This window comes from Aedes albopictus, chromosome 1 (genome assembly GCF_035046485.1).
Source record: "Aedes albopictus strain Foshan chromosome 1, AalbF5, whole genome shotgun sequence".
NCBI classification, from domain to species: Eukaryota; Metazoa; Arthropoda; class Insecta; order Diptera; family Culicidae; genus Aedes; species Aedes albopictus.
The window spans coordinates 8,224,383-8,240,696 of NC_085136.1; the positions used below are offsets into that span (position 1 = coordinate 8,224,383).

Here is a 16,314-nt window from a genome sequence, read left to right on the forward strand (position 1 = left end):
ACATTATCAGAAGGTCGGCTCCAGAGACACGTTCTCCTCCATTTGGGAAATTTGTGCCATGGGGTATAGTACTGAACTGAATAAACTACGCATTGGAAGATTTTCATACGAAATGATCAAGTTTTGAGCTTTGAATTTTAGCTTCTAGTGTTCAGATAGGATTCAAACTTTAAGGACAATGTATTTGGAGTACATTGCTCAAAATTTCTAGAGTACCGTTTTTTAAAACTGTTGAACGGATTTGGATTAAAATGCATCACGCTGTTGACAACCACTGAACAATTAGCGTGATGCATTATCATCCAAATCCGTTCAACGGTTCTAAGAAACGGTACTCTAGAAATTTTGAGCAATGTACTCCAAATACCTTGTCCTTAACTGGACGCCCTTGGTAACTTGAAAATCAACTTTTTATGAAATTATACTATTCCATGAAAGATTATAAAGTTAATTTCGAATTTCCCGTACCGAGAAAAAAACCAAACATTTGAATTTTTAAATAATTAGGATTATTCAAAATTTCAACAAATGTGATCTGCAAAGTTTATCAGTATAACAAAACATACAATGTTTCCGAACAAACTATTTATCATAAACATTTTAACTACAAAATGTTTAGCTATTTTTTCATGAAATGGTATTTTCGTGGTATTTTAAAAGTTTTACCCCAAAATATTTTTTGCTTTTTATGAAATAAAATTTCCAATTATTTTGAATGTCCAGATAGATTAATCGGTACATGGGAAGCCGAGATTCAATTAAACATTTTGGAAGAAAAACAGTAAAAGCTCACTTTATTCTATCTAGTGCTGTATCTCTACAAAATCTACAATGGAAATTATTGAGGGATTTCTGCAGGAATTCCTCAAGTACCTTTGTCTGCAACTTCTGTAGCCATTTTTTAAATGATATTTAAAAAAATCATTTACGGATATCTTCAGGAATAACTTGGTATTAAAAAGGTATTTTAAAATGTTTCTACAGTTTGTTTCATTCCTGAGAGAATGAATTCATCCCAAAATTAATTCGTTTTTGATTTTTTTCACTTTTTGTCCAAGAATTTCTCCTGAAAATGATCAAAAGCATTTTCTGGGAATCTCCAAAGGCATAGCTTTCAATGGATTCCTTCGGGGATTCTCTAAAGTATTGTTATAGCCATTTTTAGTGTAATTTTAGGAAAATTTCAGAAAAAAAAATCCTGGAGGAATATCTGAAACAATTCTTGCAGGAATCCTCGATGGAAATATTTCCGAGGGAATCGCCGAAGCAATTTCCTAAAAAAAACTCCTTCGAAACTCTTGAAAGAATTTACAAAGGACCCTCTGCAGATTTTTTTATGTTTAGAGAAATATCTGAAAAAAAAAATACTCCATTGAGAAACTTTTGAAAAAAAACAGACGAAATTTCTAAAATTCTGAAAAAGTCTGCGGAAATATATTTTAACGAGAGATTCTTGAAAAATTCCACAAGGAGTTTCTGTAGAACTTCATAGTGAAATCTCACGAGAAACCGTTGGTGAAATTCCTAGAAAAGTTTTTTGAGAAATGTTTAAGAAAACTCCTGAAGAAATCTTTTGATGGCATTTTAAGAGGATTTTCTGAAAATATTTCTGGAGAAATCTGCGTGCATACTTCTGAAAAAGTTCCTGCAGAAATTCCAGAAGAAACGCCCAGATTTGCTTCCGTAAGGATCTCCCAAAAACCATCTTGAGATGTTCCTAAATGAATTCCTGACAAAATTCAAACAATTCTGGGGAAATACATGGCGAAATATTTGGAGGAATTCCCAATGGGATTCCTGCTTGAATCAGTGAAGGTATAGTAATGCAGTAATCTCTGAAGGAATTCCCGCAGTATTTTATGGATAATTCACTAAACAAATTTCTGGACACATTCCTGCGGAAATTTCAATTAGATTCTGAAAAGTAACTTTTGAACAAATCTCTGGTGCTCTGGTGCTTCTGTACGAATTTTTGAAGAAGTTTTTGGAAGAATTTCTGTACAATAATGAAGAAATCTTGGGATAAATTTTCGCAAGATTTATTATCAACGATTCCCAAGAAGAATTTCAAAAGTAATCCTTGGTAGAATTTTGGAAGGAACCCATGGAAATTTTCCCAAGAGAGTGAGAGACGAACCAGCCAAGGGCAGATAAAGACAAATCAATCAATCAATTCCCAAGAGAGTTCTAGGCAATTTCTTGGAAATTTGTTCAGGAAGATTTGAAGGAAGTGCTGGAAAAGTTTCTTTAAAAATCCCTGGAAGTATTTCTGAATTAACCACAGATGGAGTTTCTAAAAGAACCCATAGTGTATTTTGAAGCCGAATTCCTGGAGATCTTTCTGAAAGAATCCATGACGTAATTTTGAAAGAAAAAAACATAGAAGATATCTTATAGGAGGCTTTGATCAAATTTATTGCGGTATCTCATATATAACTTGCGAGAAAATCTCCAGGGTGGTTTCTAATTCTTTCAATAAATTTTCATGTAATTACTTAAGAAATTCGAAACTTTAGATTTTCTGAAAAAAAAAAATCCGTGGATGATTTCTTGCACGGATTTTCATGCGGATTTCTGAAAGAATCTATGCAGGATCTTCCGAGGGAATCCATAGACACTTTTTTAGTAGAATTCTTGAACAAATTTCAGGAGGATCTTCTAGAGGAAATTTTGAAAGAAATTAAAAAAAAATAGGGAATCCATGGAAAATGTTTAAGAAGAATTTAAAAAGAAATCCGTTTAAGACTTTCTGAAAGGAATTCATGGAGAAATTTCTGAACAAATTTGTGGAGCAATTTCACGAGGAATCCAAGGCTTTATAATAAAGCTCTTAAAATAATTAAATCTATGTAGAAAGCTTTAGAGAAACTTAGAGAAATATTGGAATGCATTCTTGGCAAAATTTTTTAAATAAAAAATGGCAGATTTCTGTAGGAATCACCGGAACAGTTTCCTAAAAAATACCTACACAAAGATTTTTTAAACTGGAATCCGCAGAGGAATTTCGGAAAATATCCATGGAAGGTTTTCAAAATAAATCTTTCGATTGATTTCTGGAGGAATCTCTCTGTCAAGCGATCAGAAAGGAAATTTGTAGAATTCTGTATTTCAGAGAAATTACTAGTGAGATGCTTAACTAATATCTGAAAATAAAAAAAAAATAATCTCAGGAGAAAATTTTCTAATGAATCTTTGATATATATTTTTGAGAACCCATTGAGAAATTTATAAGGAAATTTGTGGATAATCCTCGAATTTTCATGCTCTGCAATCTGACTCAGCAGGCACCATTCTCGTCTAAATATAGAAGAAGACCAACACTCACTCACTGAAGATGCCTCTTAGTCCCCGGCAGATATCTTATTGGTTTCTTGTGTAAGTGTAGCCATGTAGACATTATTGGAGCCAGTGCTGAAAATGTCATTTCGACATATCTAGATTCAATTTCGCAGAACTCATTTCGGAATCTGAATCTGAAATGATGATGTATAAAAAACTTGTGCGACTAGGTCAGTTCTACAAAAAAAGTAATGGAAAAACTGCTCCAACTTCAATAGTAAAGGCCAATGTCATCGACTACCTTCGAAAAATGTCAATTGACATTCATAATGAATATCAACTGTCATTTTTCGAAAGAAGCCTATGATATTTACCATAAATATCGGTTTTCCGTGACTTTTTTGTAGAACTAACTAGCCACACAAGTTTTTCAAACATGATATTTTCAGGATCGGGTTTTGACATGAGCTGTGGGTGATTGAAGGATAAAGTATTAGAGGATTTCAAATAATCTCAAGCTCAAGCTGTTTAGGTTGTTTTGAACAAAATCGGCAATTTGTTAACTTGTAGAGACGATAAAATTCCCGAACCGTTTCCAAAACCAAGTTGCCATCAATTATGTGTCGTGATTCTATTCGCCAAATACAATCCAAGCTAATTCAAATCCCACTACCCAAATCCAGAAAATTATAATCTGATAATAAATCACTGATTTCGCTCAGCTGCTCATCTCATCTGCCTCATCGCTACTATTCAGGTTCCGCATCGCCACCGCAAATGATAATAATCAACCGGCACAATAAATGAAAATTCCACAAATAGCGCGCTGGCTGCTCTTCTCAACTCAGCTTCCAGCCAACTTTCAGGATCAACTTTCCCTTACCAAGCCTAACCTAACCTAATAGTCGCGGGGCTGCTAATGAACACCGAATCAAAACATAAACATCACTTATCATCATCATACCGGCGTGTGCGGTGGTGGGGATGGAAGTGGCGACACGGTTTGTAGGCGGAAGCGGCTTTTCTATTCATAACACATCCCGGACTGGAGACAGTAACAAATTTTGATATTGAAATTGAATAGCTGAATGCAAGGCTGAATGGCAAATTTTGTTATTGGATTGATGGGAAGGAACCGACATTTTACAGGGAAATAACTAAATGATAAATAATTTTGTAAATAAAAGAAAAAAAAAATGGTATACTGTTCGTTAATCCAGAATAACTGAATTAGATACCACCGAGTTATTAAGAACAAAGTAGGAGCAAGATGTTTCATCATACAAAAGAACATGATAATTATTGATTTTGCATTAATGAGTAGCAAAGCTGTCCTGGATTAGATTTTTTTTTTTTTCAGATAATAACTAATTTTGTTATGACTGATTATTTTGATAACAAAAGCAGAATAAAATCAAATATGATTGCAAATTTGTTTGATTCTTTCATCCTTGGTTTGTTCTTTACCTGTACCCGGGATACGCCGCCTGTCTAGTCAGCGTATGAATATATCTGCGGCAGCAAAATCTCGTCTGAAAAGTTTCCTATTTCACTTCTGGAGGTAGGCCATAGAATAGATCCGCACCGGTGGCAGCCCCTTCGACAGTCCCCATCTTTGCGATGCGATGATCGTCGTTTATATTCACGACTGGAGATATGCGAATGTGAAACATTCAAACACACATTTTCGGTGTCTACGCTACTCCATGGAGTGAGTGGTGGTGACGTCTGGCGACGAGAGGAGGTCAAAATCTCATATTCTCTGACGACTGCATCACCATCATCATGTTCATCCAAATGGGTAGGTACCCATGGCGACGAAGAAGAGGACGACGATGGTAGCCATTTATCATATACCTAGCAGGCTGAGGCGGTCCAACAAGACGGCGGCGGGCGTGTGATGAAGAGACTCCCAGGTCGCCTTCTTGGATGGATGGGTTCGGGCGGCTGCGGTTCAGTGCGAGAACGCCTTTATTAAAAAGGTCACGTGCACACATCATTCTTCCGCTTTAATCCAACCATCTATTCCATCCAGGCGTGGTGGAGGTGGGCTACGAGGAGAAGACAGATAGAGGGACTGAGTCAAAGGCAGGGATGCCGAAAATCTGTTTGAAAATGTTTCTAAATGCCTTCACAATCTTTTTTCTTCTTCTTTTTCTTCCTAGTGTTATGTCCCAACTGAGACAGAGCCTGTTTCTCAGCTCATTCCGATGAGTTCACTATTCATCTCTGGCCACCTCCCTCCCCCTCATAGGTTTTTGTCCATAACAATGTTGACAGACTACTTAAAATCCATATAGCCGATGCGGTAAGCGCACGAGTATTCTGTAACGCCATGCTGAAGGTGTCGGTTTCGATTCCCGGTCGGTCTAGTAACTTTTCATCTGAAAATATCCTTGGGAATACACTCGATTCTTTTTTTTTTTGCACGGGTCTGGTTTTCGCTATAACTCAGTCAATTTTTAACCAATTTTCATGAAATTTTGTACACATGTAGGAACGGTAAGTACTATCAGTGTTCAGAATTTCATGAGAATCGGTTAAAAAAATAGCCTTAAACCTTTCTCAAACAAGCTGAATTACACGACCAAGTTTCAAGTAATTTGAATTCACGGAGCAATTCCTAGAAATTCCTGATATATGTTGACCTTTACTGGCATTCACCAGATTTGCTGGTATGTCATAAACATGCAGAAAAACTTGTAGTTAGAAGGCACAGAATGTTTCTAATTGACAAATTGAGATATGAAATAATGAGAAAAATTGGGTTTTGATGGGATTCAAACCAACGACTCGGTATTCTCTAGACCGGCGCTTTAACCAGCTAAGCCACAGAACAGGTAATGATTATGCGGAATAAAAAGTCAAACTGAACCCGTGTCCACAAAACAACTAAAATCCGCAAAAAATAAGAAAAAGCTAAACTACCATTTTCTTGAATCAATTAGACCTTTCGAATGAGATATGGGTCATTGGCTCAGATTCGCTCAATCTTCTTTGGCAGAGAGTCAGTTTTGAAGAGAATTGTACTAAATGATAACGATAGTTCTCGCTGTATTTATGGAATAATTCTAACTTTCATCCCGATTGTGAGAACAAAATCTTACTCCGACGTTTCGATCCGTATCAGATCTTGTTCAAGGATTGAAGTTATTGATTGCTTTCTTGTCATTTAGATTTTTGAATCTTTCAACCGTAAACTCAAGGGATTCTATAGGAAACTAGCTGTACCCGGCAAACTTTGTCTTGCCTACTGCGTTTTTTGACGTTTCAAGCCCCTAGCGAAGTGCTCAAGTCCCCGTTCAAAATGTATGAAAACCAGATTTTCAAAAACTCGCAATTTTTCCACGTTTTAGGCCTCATGAACCTTCCTTGGGTGAAAACTAACAGAACAAAACTAAGACGACCAAAGTCGGACCTTCCGTTCGCAAGTTATGCGCGGTCCCACGTATGCCACTGCATTCATATTATATATATATATATATATATATATATGCTTGTTAAACAAAGTTTTTCTTTGAGATTTTTACAAAAATTCTTTTAGGAATTTCTACTTTAGGAATGCCTGGAAGAATTTCTGGGAAAAAATCGTCGAATGAGTTTCTGAAACAAACCTTGATAGATTTTGTGACCGAATTCCTGGAGTAATTTCTGAAGGAATTCAAAGATCAATTTTGTAAAACCGCCATAGAAGATTTCTTTGGACTTGGAATACTAGAACAAATTTATGGAAGAATCTCATTTGGATTTTTAAGAGAAATCTCTGGGGAAATTTCTGAAAGAATCTGTGGAAAAATTTATGAAGGAGTCTGTGGAAAATTTCCTAAAGAAATCTTGTAGAATCATCTGAAAGAACCTTTGATTTTCTTAAAGAATCGCTGAAAGCATTTCTGAGGGAATCCGGGGATGATTACCTGAAATAATTTTCGTACGGAATTCTGAAAATGTCTATGGAGGTATTTCTTTAACGAAACCCGTGGATTTTGAAAAAAATTTCTGAAAGGCTATCTAACGAAAAATCCGAAGGAAATTCTAGAGGAAATTATGGAGAAATCCATTAAACATGGTTTAAAGAATTTTCGAAAAAAAAATCCGTGGAAGGCTTTTCAAAAGGAATTCCTGGAGAACTTTCTAATGTTATTCATGGAGCAATTTTGGAAGAAATCCAGAGAAGATTTTATAAAAACAAAGTTCTTAGAGTGATTGTTGGGGTAATCTCTAGAAAATGTTGATGAAAATTCTGAGAGGATCAATGGAGGTATTCCTGAAGATTTCTCAGAGAAATCTGCGAAAGCATTCATGGTAGAAGTTATCAAAAGTTCTCTGGAAGATATTTTGAAGGAATCGGAAGAGGAATTTCTTAAGAAATACCTGGAAGATAGTGCTGTCAGTCATGCTTTAATCAGAGTTGGTTACTTAAGGATTTCCAATTTCGGCACCCCTATACTTGTACGTACTCATGGCAATGACTTTCAGGGCAAACCCTGAGCAGGATTCAAGGCAAATTCTGAGCAGGTATCAGGACGAATCATGAGCAGAATTCAAGACAAATCCTGATCAGTATTTTGAACAAATCCTGAGCAGGATTCAGGACGAATCCGGAGCAAGATTTTGAACGAATCCTGAGTAGAATTCAGGACAAATTCTGAGCAGGATTCGGGCAAATCCTAAGCAGTAGGTATCCAGGACGAATTCGAAGCAAGATTTTGATCGATCCCTGAGCAGAATTCAGGACGAATCCTGAGCTGGATTCAGGACAAATCCTGAGCAATATTTTGAACGACTCCTGAGCAGAATTCAGGACAAATCCTGAGCAGTATTAAGGCGAATCCTGAGCAGGATTCAGGACGAACCGTACAGAGCGAATATTGAGCAGATTTGAAGACAAATCCAGATCAGGATTCAGGACAGATACTGAGCTGGACTCAGGACGAATTCTGAGCAGAATTCAAGACAAATCCTGATCAGGATTCAGGACAAATCCTGATCAGGACTCAGGACAAATCCTGAGCAGGAATCATGACGAATCCTTAGCAGTATTCAGGACGAATTCAGAGCAAGATTTTGATCGATCCCTGAGCAGAATTCAGGACGAATCCTTAGCAGGATTCAGGACGAATACTGAGCAAAATTCAAGACAAACCCTGAGCAGAATTCAGGACGACTCCTGAGCATCATTCAGGACGAATCCTAAGCAGAATTTAGGACGAATTCGGAGCAAGATTTTGATCGATCCCTAAGCAGAATTCAGGACCAATCCTGAGCAGTATTAAGACGAATCTTGAGCAGGATTCAGGACGAATCCTGAGCAGGATTAAGGACGAATCGTACAGGGCGAATATTGAGCAGATTTGAAGACAAATCCAGCTTAGGAATTAGGACAGATCCTGAGCTGGACTCAGGACGAATTCTGAGCAGAATTCATGACAAATCCTGATTAGGATTCAGGACAAATCCTGATCAGGACTCAGGACAATTCCTGAGCAGGATTCAAGACGAATTTTGAGCAGGAATCAGGACGATTCCTGACAAGGATTTAGGACGAACCCTTAGCAGGAATCAGGACAAATCCCAAGCAGCATTCAGGACGAATCCTGAGCAGAATTCAAGACAAATCCTGATCAGGACTCAGGAAAAATCCTGATCGGGATTCAGGACAAATCCTGATCTGGACTTAGGACAAATCATGAGCAGTATTCAGTACGAATTCGGAGCAAGATTTTGATCGATCCCTAAGCAGAATTCAGGACGAATCCTGAGCAGGAATCAGGACGAATCCCAAGAAGCATTCAGGACGAATCCTGAGCAGAATTCAAGACAAATCCTGATCAGGACTCAGGACAAATCATGAGCAGGACTCAGGACAAATCCTGAGTAGGATTCATGACGAATCCTGAGCAATATTCAGGACGAATTTGGAGCAAGATTTTGATCCATCCCTGAGCCAGAAATCAGGAAGAATCCGGATTCAGGATGAGTCCTGAGTAGGATTCAGGATGAATCCTGAGCAGGATTCAGAATGAAATCTGAGCAGGATTCAGGATGAATTCTGAGCAGGATTCAGGATGAATTATGAGCAGGATTCAGGATGAATTCTGAGCAAAATTCAGGACAAAACCTGAGCAGGATTCATGGCGAATCCTGAGCAGTATTCAGGACGAATTTGGAGCAAGATTTTGGTCGCTCCCTGAGCGGAATTCAGGACGAATCCTGAGCAGGATTCAGGACAAATCCTGAACAGGATTCAGGACGAATCTTGAGTGGGATTCAGGACGAATCCGGAGCAAGATTTTGAACGAATCCTGAGCAGGATTCAGGACGAATTCTGAGCAGGATTCAGGGTGAATTGGGAGTAGGATGCATGACGAATTTGGAGCGGTATTCAGAACGAACCCCGAGCAGAATGCAAGACATATCCTGATCAGGATTCTTCCTGAATTCTGTTCTGGATTCGTCCTTATTTCTGCTCAGGATTCGTCCTGAATTCTGCTCAGTTGCAGTTTTTCTTAAAAGGTGGGCAACAATTGGCGAGTTTTAAGATGTGCAATAATTGACGATTTACCCTTAGAAACTTATAGGAATTCATGTAAAAATTGTATGGATATATTCTTAGAAAGATTTTGTAGGTATGGATATATTCTTAGGAAGATTTTAAAAGGGTTTTATTGGATATATTTCTCCAAGTAACTAATGCTATGTATCGCCACTCCGGAGACGGCGGGTTCGATTCCCGTTCAAGTCAGGAAAATTTTTTCGACTCCCTGGGCATAGTGTATCATTGTACTTGCCTCACAATATACAAATTCATGCAGTGGCAGGCACAGAAAGCCCTTCGATTAATAACTGTGGAAGTGCTCAAAGAACACTAACTTGAAGCGAGGCAGGCCAAGTGGGGACACTTGGACACAAAGAAGAATAAGAATAAGAGGAAGAAGAAGAAGAAGAATAAGAAGAAGAAGAAGAAGAAGAAGAAGAAGAAGAAGAAGAAGAAGAAGAAGAAGAAGAAGAAGAAGAAGAAGAAGAAGAAGAAGAAGAAGAAGAAGAAGAAGAAGAAGAAGCAGATGAAGAAGAAGAAGAAGAAGAAGCAGAAGAAGAAGAAGAAGAAGAAGAAGAAGAAGAAGAAGAAGAAGAAGAAGAAGAAGAAGATGAAGAAGAAGCATAAGAAGAAGAAGAAGAAGAAGAAGAAGAAGCATAAGAAGAAGAAGAAGAAGAAGAAGAAGAAGAAGAAGAAGAAGAAGAAGCATAAGAAGAAGAAGAAGAAGAAGAAGAAGAAGAAGAAGAAGAAGAAGAAGAAGAAGAAGAAGAAGAAGGAGAAGAAGATTAAGAAGATTAAGAAGAAACAGAAGAAGAAGTCTTCAAAATTGCTGCTTGGAATGATAGGAGCTATCCGATAGTAGAACATTGAATCAGAATTTCTGGCAACCCTGCTCGTACCAGCAACTAGTTTGACGGGTAAAAAGTAATCTCTGCCGTGCCAAGGGTCGTGGGAAAGCCGCCACCGTCGATGACGACGACGACGCCGACGGTAAAGATGGGCGCAAAATGCCAACAGTTTACCAAATTCCTTTCCGCTGCTCGGGGCAGCAATTCGCTGCTTGCTGCACTGCAGCAAGAGTGATTCACGTATCTCGGTAGGTACTGTTGGCTGGTGCGTACCTTCGTCTCTCTCTCCCGACAAGGATGCGTGGGTGAACTTCAAAGCGTTGCGTTGTTCGGATCTTGAGGTGAAGCTCTTTGGATGGATTTTTGGGCCGAGAAGGACGGTCTCGACATTAAATCACGTCACGTTCAAGGTCAATTTCTTGGTAGTAGTTTCAGAGAACCGAGAAAGGGAGGAATCTCGATGATGCGTTTTTATTGGTTGGAAACTCTGGATCTGAACATGTTGGACGATTTCGACTTCTCGATTCAATAAGTGATAGATTGACTTTTACGACTCTGATTGAAGCTTCCAACGTCAATCATCTACCAATCGTTTCCACTTGATAATCAATTTTCTGGTTCGGTTTGTACGGGATCTGAAATCTGATTAGTTCAAAAGAACTGGTTTCCCAGGAACCAGTGCAATGCAGTGGCTCTGGAGAGCTCGACTTAATCAACTCCGCCAGAACGGTCTCAACTCGTTATGCAAAACTTTCCATCCGAGGAAAACTACAATTTTTCACCGTCTCTCCGTATTAAAATTAAAACCTTCATCATTACTTCGCCGTTTGTCTTGCCGTGGCACATCTTGACGCGCGGGGGGGGGGGGGGGATGTCAACTGAAGCGACAGCCAACCCATTTCTGAAATAACGGTTCCCCCAGGTAGGGGTGACACTCCCCTTGGGACAACCGACAGAAACCGAGGGGGCGGCAGCAAAAGTTTTAAGTACCTTGCCAATTGTGCGTGAAGAATGAGTCTCCGGTTCGCTTCAGCCCGCGCTTTTGGTCGCACCGAAGAAACACCGCGCTTTTGAGACAATCTGGAAGCGAGGGCATTCCGACCGGTGACGACGACGACGACGACGGAGCGCGCTTAGTTCTGGCTGGTTTCCCACGACGAAATACCTTTCACCCTGCTGCTGAGCTGTTTTGGGAATACCCAGATGCACACAGTGGGGCAAGAAGTTCGTGACCAACTCCTGTCAAAAAATCTAGTTTGCACGAAGAGAACGTGATAGCGCAGCTGATGCACGGAAAAGCATGAATCGGAACGCTATGAGGAGGTTTTACGCCTCGACCTATGACGTGTGACACAAAACTGCGCCGCCTACGCTATCGATTTCACACAATTTTCTAAATATAGTTAGAATGACATAACGTATCGATTGTGAATGGCAGTTTTCAGTGGTTCTCAAACTGTCTTCAATTGAACCATTGTGCAAACTTCCTTTGTCGTTGAAATGTACGCACAAAGTAACAAACAGCCTCGCATTCCCCTTTGATTGTCATGCATAAAAAATGAGATCAATCGAGTCTTTCACGCGCTTTCCACACTGACTACACTTACACTGAATCACCGCCACGGATTCCCAACGAAATTTGATGAGCAGTGATGGGAAGAAAACGATTCCGTAGTCCGAAATCATCCAACCAAACGCTGCGCTGGCTGCTTACCGAGCAAGGTGGTTGGAACAAAGGTAACAAAGGAAAGTGGATCTTTGCCGACTGCTTTCTCTCTTCGTCTTCGTTTGTCCCCCATTTTCGAGATGGGGGAAAGAACATTTTGCGTGGAGTTCTGCGCCCGGTGAGAACTCGGCGACGATGATTCCTTTCACAGTTCCACAGATTCACAGTTGTTGGTTGCCTTGTTTCTATGTTGCGGATTTCATCCCCCTTTTTCTCGGGTGGCTGCACGCTCAGGTGACATCGATTTGCGAGAATAAGTTTCGGAAATTGGGCGGTATTATTGTCAGTCACATGGTGACGAAGGACAAATGTTGTCGAAAGCTTTTAGCGTAAACGAGGGGAGAGGGATGTGATGCTACGTTAAATTGACAAAACATGGCACAATCAGGATGGTACGGTGATGACTGGGATGCCAATCAGACAGGGGACTGATTGTTGAAAATGATGGAATAGTATTTTTAAGTATTTCATTAGGATTTTTCTTAATACATACTTCCATTGCAATGGAATGAGGCATTGCCATGCTTCCTCAACAATGCGAACGGTAATTTCAACTGACAACAACTCGGCCATTTTTCATCCGATTAACAAAAGCTCTTTGTTTTACGTGATATCAGGTATACATCCCCTGGAACGCCCTGAAACCCCTTGGAATCCCCTTGAAACACGCCTGAAACAAACTTCTTGGAAACCCCCTGAGGTCTCTAGAACGCCTTTTAGCTCCTCCTACGGAGGAAAATCACTTTAATAAAGAATAAAAAAAAAAGCCCTCGTGAAACGCTACTGAAATTCTTAAAACCCCTTGAAAGACCCCTTAACTGCCTCTGAAAACTCCAGAAACCCCATGGAACGCCCATGGACCACTCTGAGACTACCTGGAATGCTCTTGAAACCCCTTGAAATGCATCTGAGGGAGTCCTGAAGCCCCATTTCACGCCCCAGAAGCCGCTTGAAAGCACTAGAATGCTCTTGAAACCCCCTGAAACCCCTTGAAACACCCAGGAATGGTCCTGGAACACCTTGAAGCCTCATAAAACACTCATGAAACTCCCTGGTACTACTTGTGACAGCCCTGGAACCCCCTGAAACTCCCCGATGCTCTATGGAATGCCCCTGAAATCACTTGAACTCCAGGAAACACCATATGGTCCCTAGAACGACCTTGCAATTCATTGAAGACCCATGCAAAGCTACTGAAATCCTTAAAACCCTCTGAAAGACCGCTCAAATGCCACAGAAACCCCAAGAAACTCTATGAAACACCCCTGGAATGCTCTTGAAATCTCCTGGAACGCTCCTGGAATTCCCCGAAGCCCCTTGGAATATCCTTATTACGCCTCTGTACACTTTGAATCCCCATAAAACGCCTATGAAATCCCCTGAGCCTCCCTGGCACACCCCTGGAACCCCATGAACCTCCCTGATGCCCTATTGAAAGCCCCTAAGCAAAAATGACTGAAAAGATTTGTTGATTACTGTACATGAATGTGACGAGTTTATGCAACACTGTTCCAAGATATTCAGGGGGATTTCAAGAAAGTTTCAGGGGATTTTCAGAAGAGTTCAAGCTGGTTTCAGGTGATATCAAGAATACATCCCCTGGAACGTCCCTGAAACCCCTTGGAATCCCCTTGCAACGCGCCTGAAACGAACTCCCTGGCAACCCCCTGAGATTCCTAGAACGCCCTTGAAACCTTTTGAAAATTCGTGGAACGCTACTGGAATTCTTGAAACCTCTGGAAGACCGCTTAGTTGCCACTGAAAACCCAAGAAACCCCAAGGAACACCCAAGGAACCCACTAAGATTCCCTGAAGCCCCAGTTAACGCTCCTGAAGCCTCTTCATAGCATTGGAATGCTCTTGAAACCCCCTGAAACCCTTTGGAACACCCCTGGAATGCTCCTGAAACACCTTGAAGCCTCATAGAACAACCATGAAACTCTGTGAGACTCCATGTAACAGCCCTGAAACCCATTCAACTCCAGGAAACCCCCTGAGGTTTCTATAACGCCCTTGAAACCCACATACAACCCGTAGAATGTTACTGAAACCCTTAAAACCTGGAAGACCGCTTAAATGCCACTGAAAACCCCAGAAACCCCATGGAGCACTCCAGGAATGCTCTTGAAATCCCCTGGAATGCCTCTAAAAACCTCCTTAAGCTCCTTGAACCCCATGAATATCGCTGGTATGCTTCTGAAACGCATACAAGACCCATAAATGCCAATGAAACCCCCTGAGACTCCCTGGAGCAGTCATGGAACCCCCTGAAACTCCCTGATGTCCTATGGAAAGCCCCTAAAACCACCTGAAGCCTCTGGAACGCTCTTGCATCTTCTCGGAAACCACTGGAACATTCCTGAAGCCCTCTTAAACACCCCTGGAACATCGCTGGAACGCCCCTGAAACCTCTTCAAATGTGCGATTAGATAAAGTGATAAAGAAAAACTGGCAGTCTAGACAGGCAGACTAGCAGTTTAGGTTATGCCTGTGTTCAACAACTGGTTCATAAATGCATAGTGAAATGCATTGTGAATTCCTCCAGTAATTCCTTTGGGGATTCCTGCAGGGATTTCTTCGGGGATTCTTCTAGGAATTTCCTCGGAAAATTCCTCCAGGGATTGCTTCGGGGAATCCTCCAAGAATTTCTTGGTGGATTCCTCCAGAAATTCCTTCGGAGATTCCTCCAGGAATTCCTTTTGGGATTCCTCCAAGAGTTTCTTCGGGGATTCTTTCAGGAATTCCCACGGGAATTCCTTCAGGTGTGGCTTCGGGGATTCAACCAGGAATTGCTTCGGGCATTCCTCCAAGAGTTCCTTCGGGGACTCCAAGAATTGCTTCGGGGATTCCACCAGAAATTCTTTTGGGGATTCCTGTAGGATTTTATTCGGGGATTTTTTCAGGAATTTATTAGGGGATTCTTCCAGGAATTGCTTCGGGGATTCCTTCAGAAATTCTTTCGAAGATTCCATCAGGAATTTCTTTGGGGATTCTTCCAGGAATTTCCTCGGGATTTCATCCAGGAATTCCTACGGGAAATCCACCAGGAATTTCTTCGAGGATTCCACCAGAAATTCTTTCGATGATTCCACCAAGAATTTCTTCGGGGATTCCTCCACAAATTATTTCGAAGATTCCTTCTGGAATCTCTTCGGGGATTCTTCCAGGAATTGCTTCGGGGATTTCTCCAGAAATTGCTTCGGGAACTCCTCCAAGAATTTCTTCGGGGATTCCTCCAGAAATTCTTTCGAAGATTGCATCAGGAAACTCTTCGGGGATTCTTCCAGGATTTTCCTCGGGAATTCATCCAGGAATTCTTTCGGGGACTCCTCCAAAAACTTTTTCGAGGATTCCTCCAGAAAATCTTACGGGGATTTCTGCAAGGATTTCTTCGGGAATTCCTCCAGGGACTTCATCGGAGATTCTTCCAGGAATTTCCTCGGGAATTTATCAAAGAATTCCTTCGGAGATACCACCAGGAATTTCTTTGGGGATTCCTCCAGGAATTTCTTCGTAGATTCTTCCAGGGATTTGCCCGGGAATTCCTCCAGGAAATGCTTCGAGGATTCCTCAAGAAAACCATGGGGCAATTTCTTACAGCACTCCTAAAACAAGTGTTGAATAAACTGCGGAATTCTTGGAGCAGGAAAATCCATAGAGAAATTTCTGGAGTGATCCAGAATTTCTGATTTTCTGAAAAAATCACTGGAAGCATTTCTGAAGGAATCTGAGGATGATTGTCTGAAAGAATCTTTTGATGAATTTCTGGGGAAACCCATGGAGCTTTTCACTGGAAATTTCACTGGAGGATTCTCCAGTAATTCCTTCGGATGCTGCTCCGGGAATTTCTCTTAAAGTTCTTTTAGTAATTCTTCTGGAAATTTCTTGAAGAATTACTAAAGAACTTCCAGAGGAATTCCCGAAAA

The 16,314-nt window shown here is 40.6% G+C and overlaps 1 protein-coding gene across 7 annotated transcripts in view; it reads right to left on the reverse strand.

Moving 5' to 3' along the window:
- Positions 1 to 16,314, reverse strand: part of LOC115254883 (potassium voltage-gated channel protein Shaker-like) — a 332,755-nt gene that overhangs the window by 99,249 nt on the left and 217,192 nt on the right. The window lies entirely within an intron of this gene.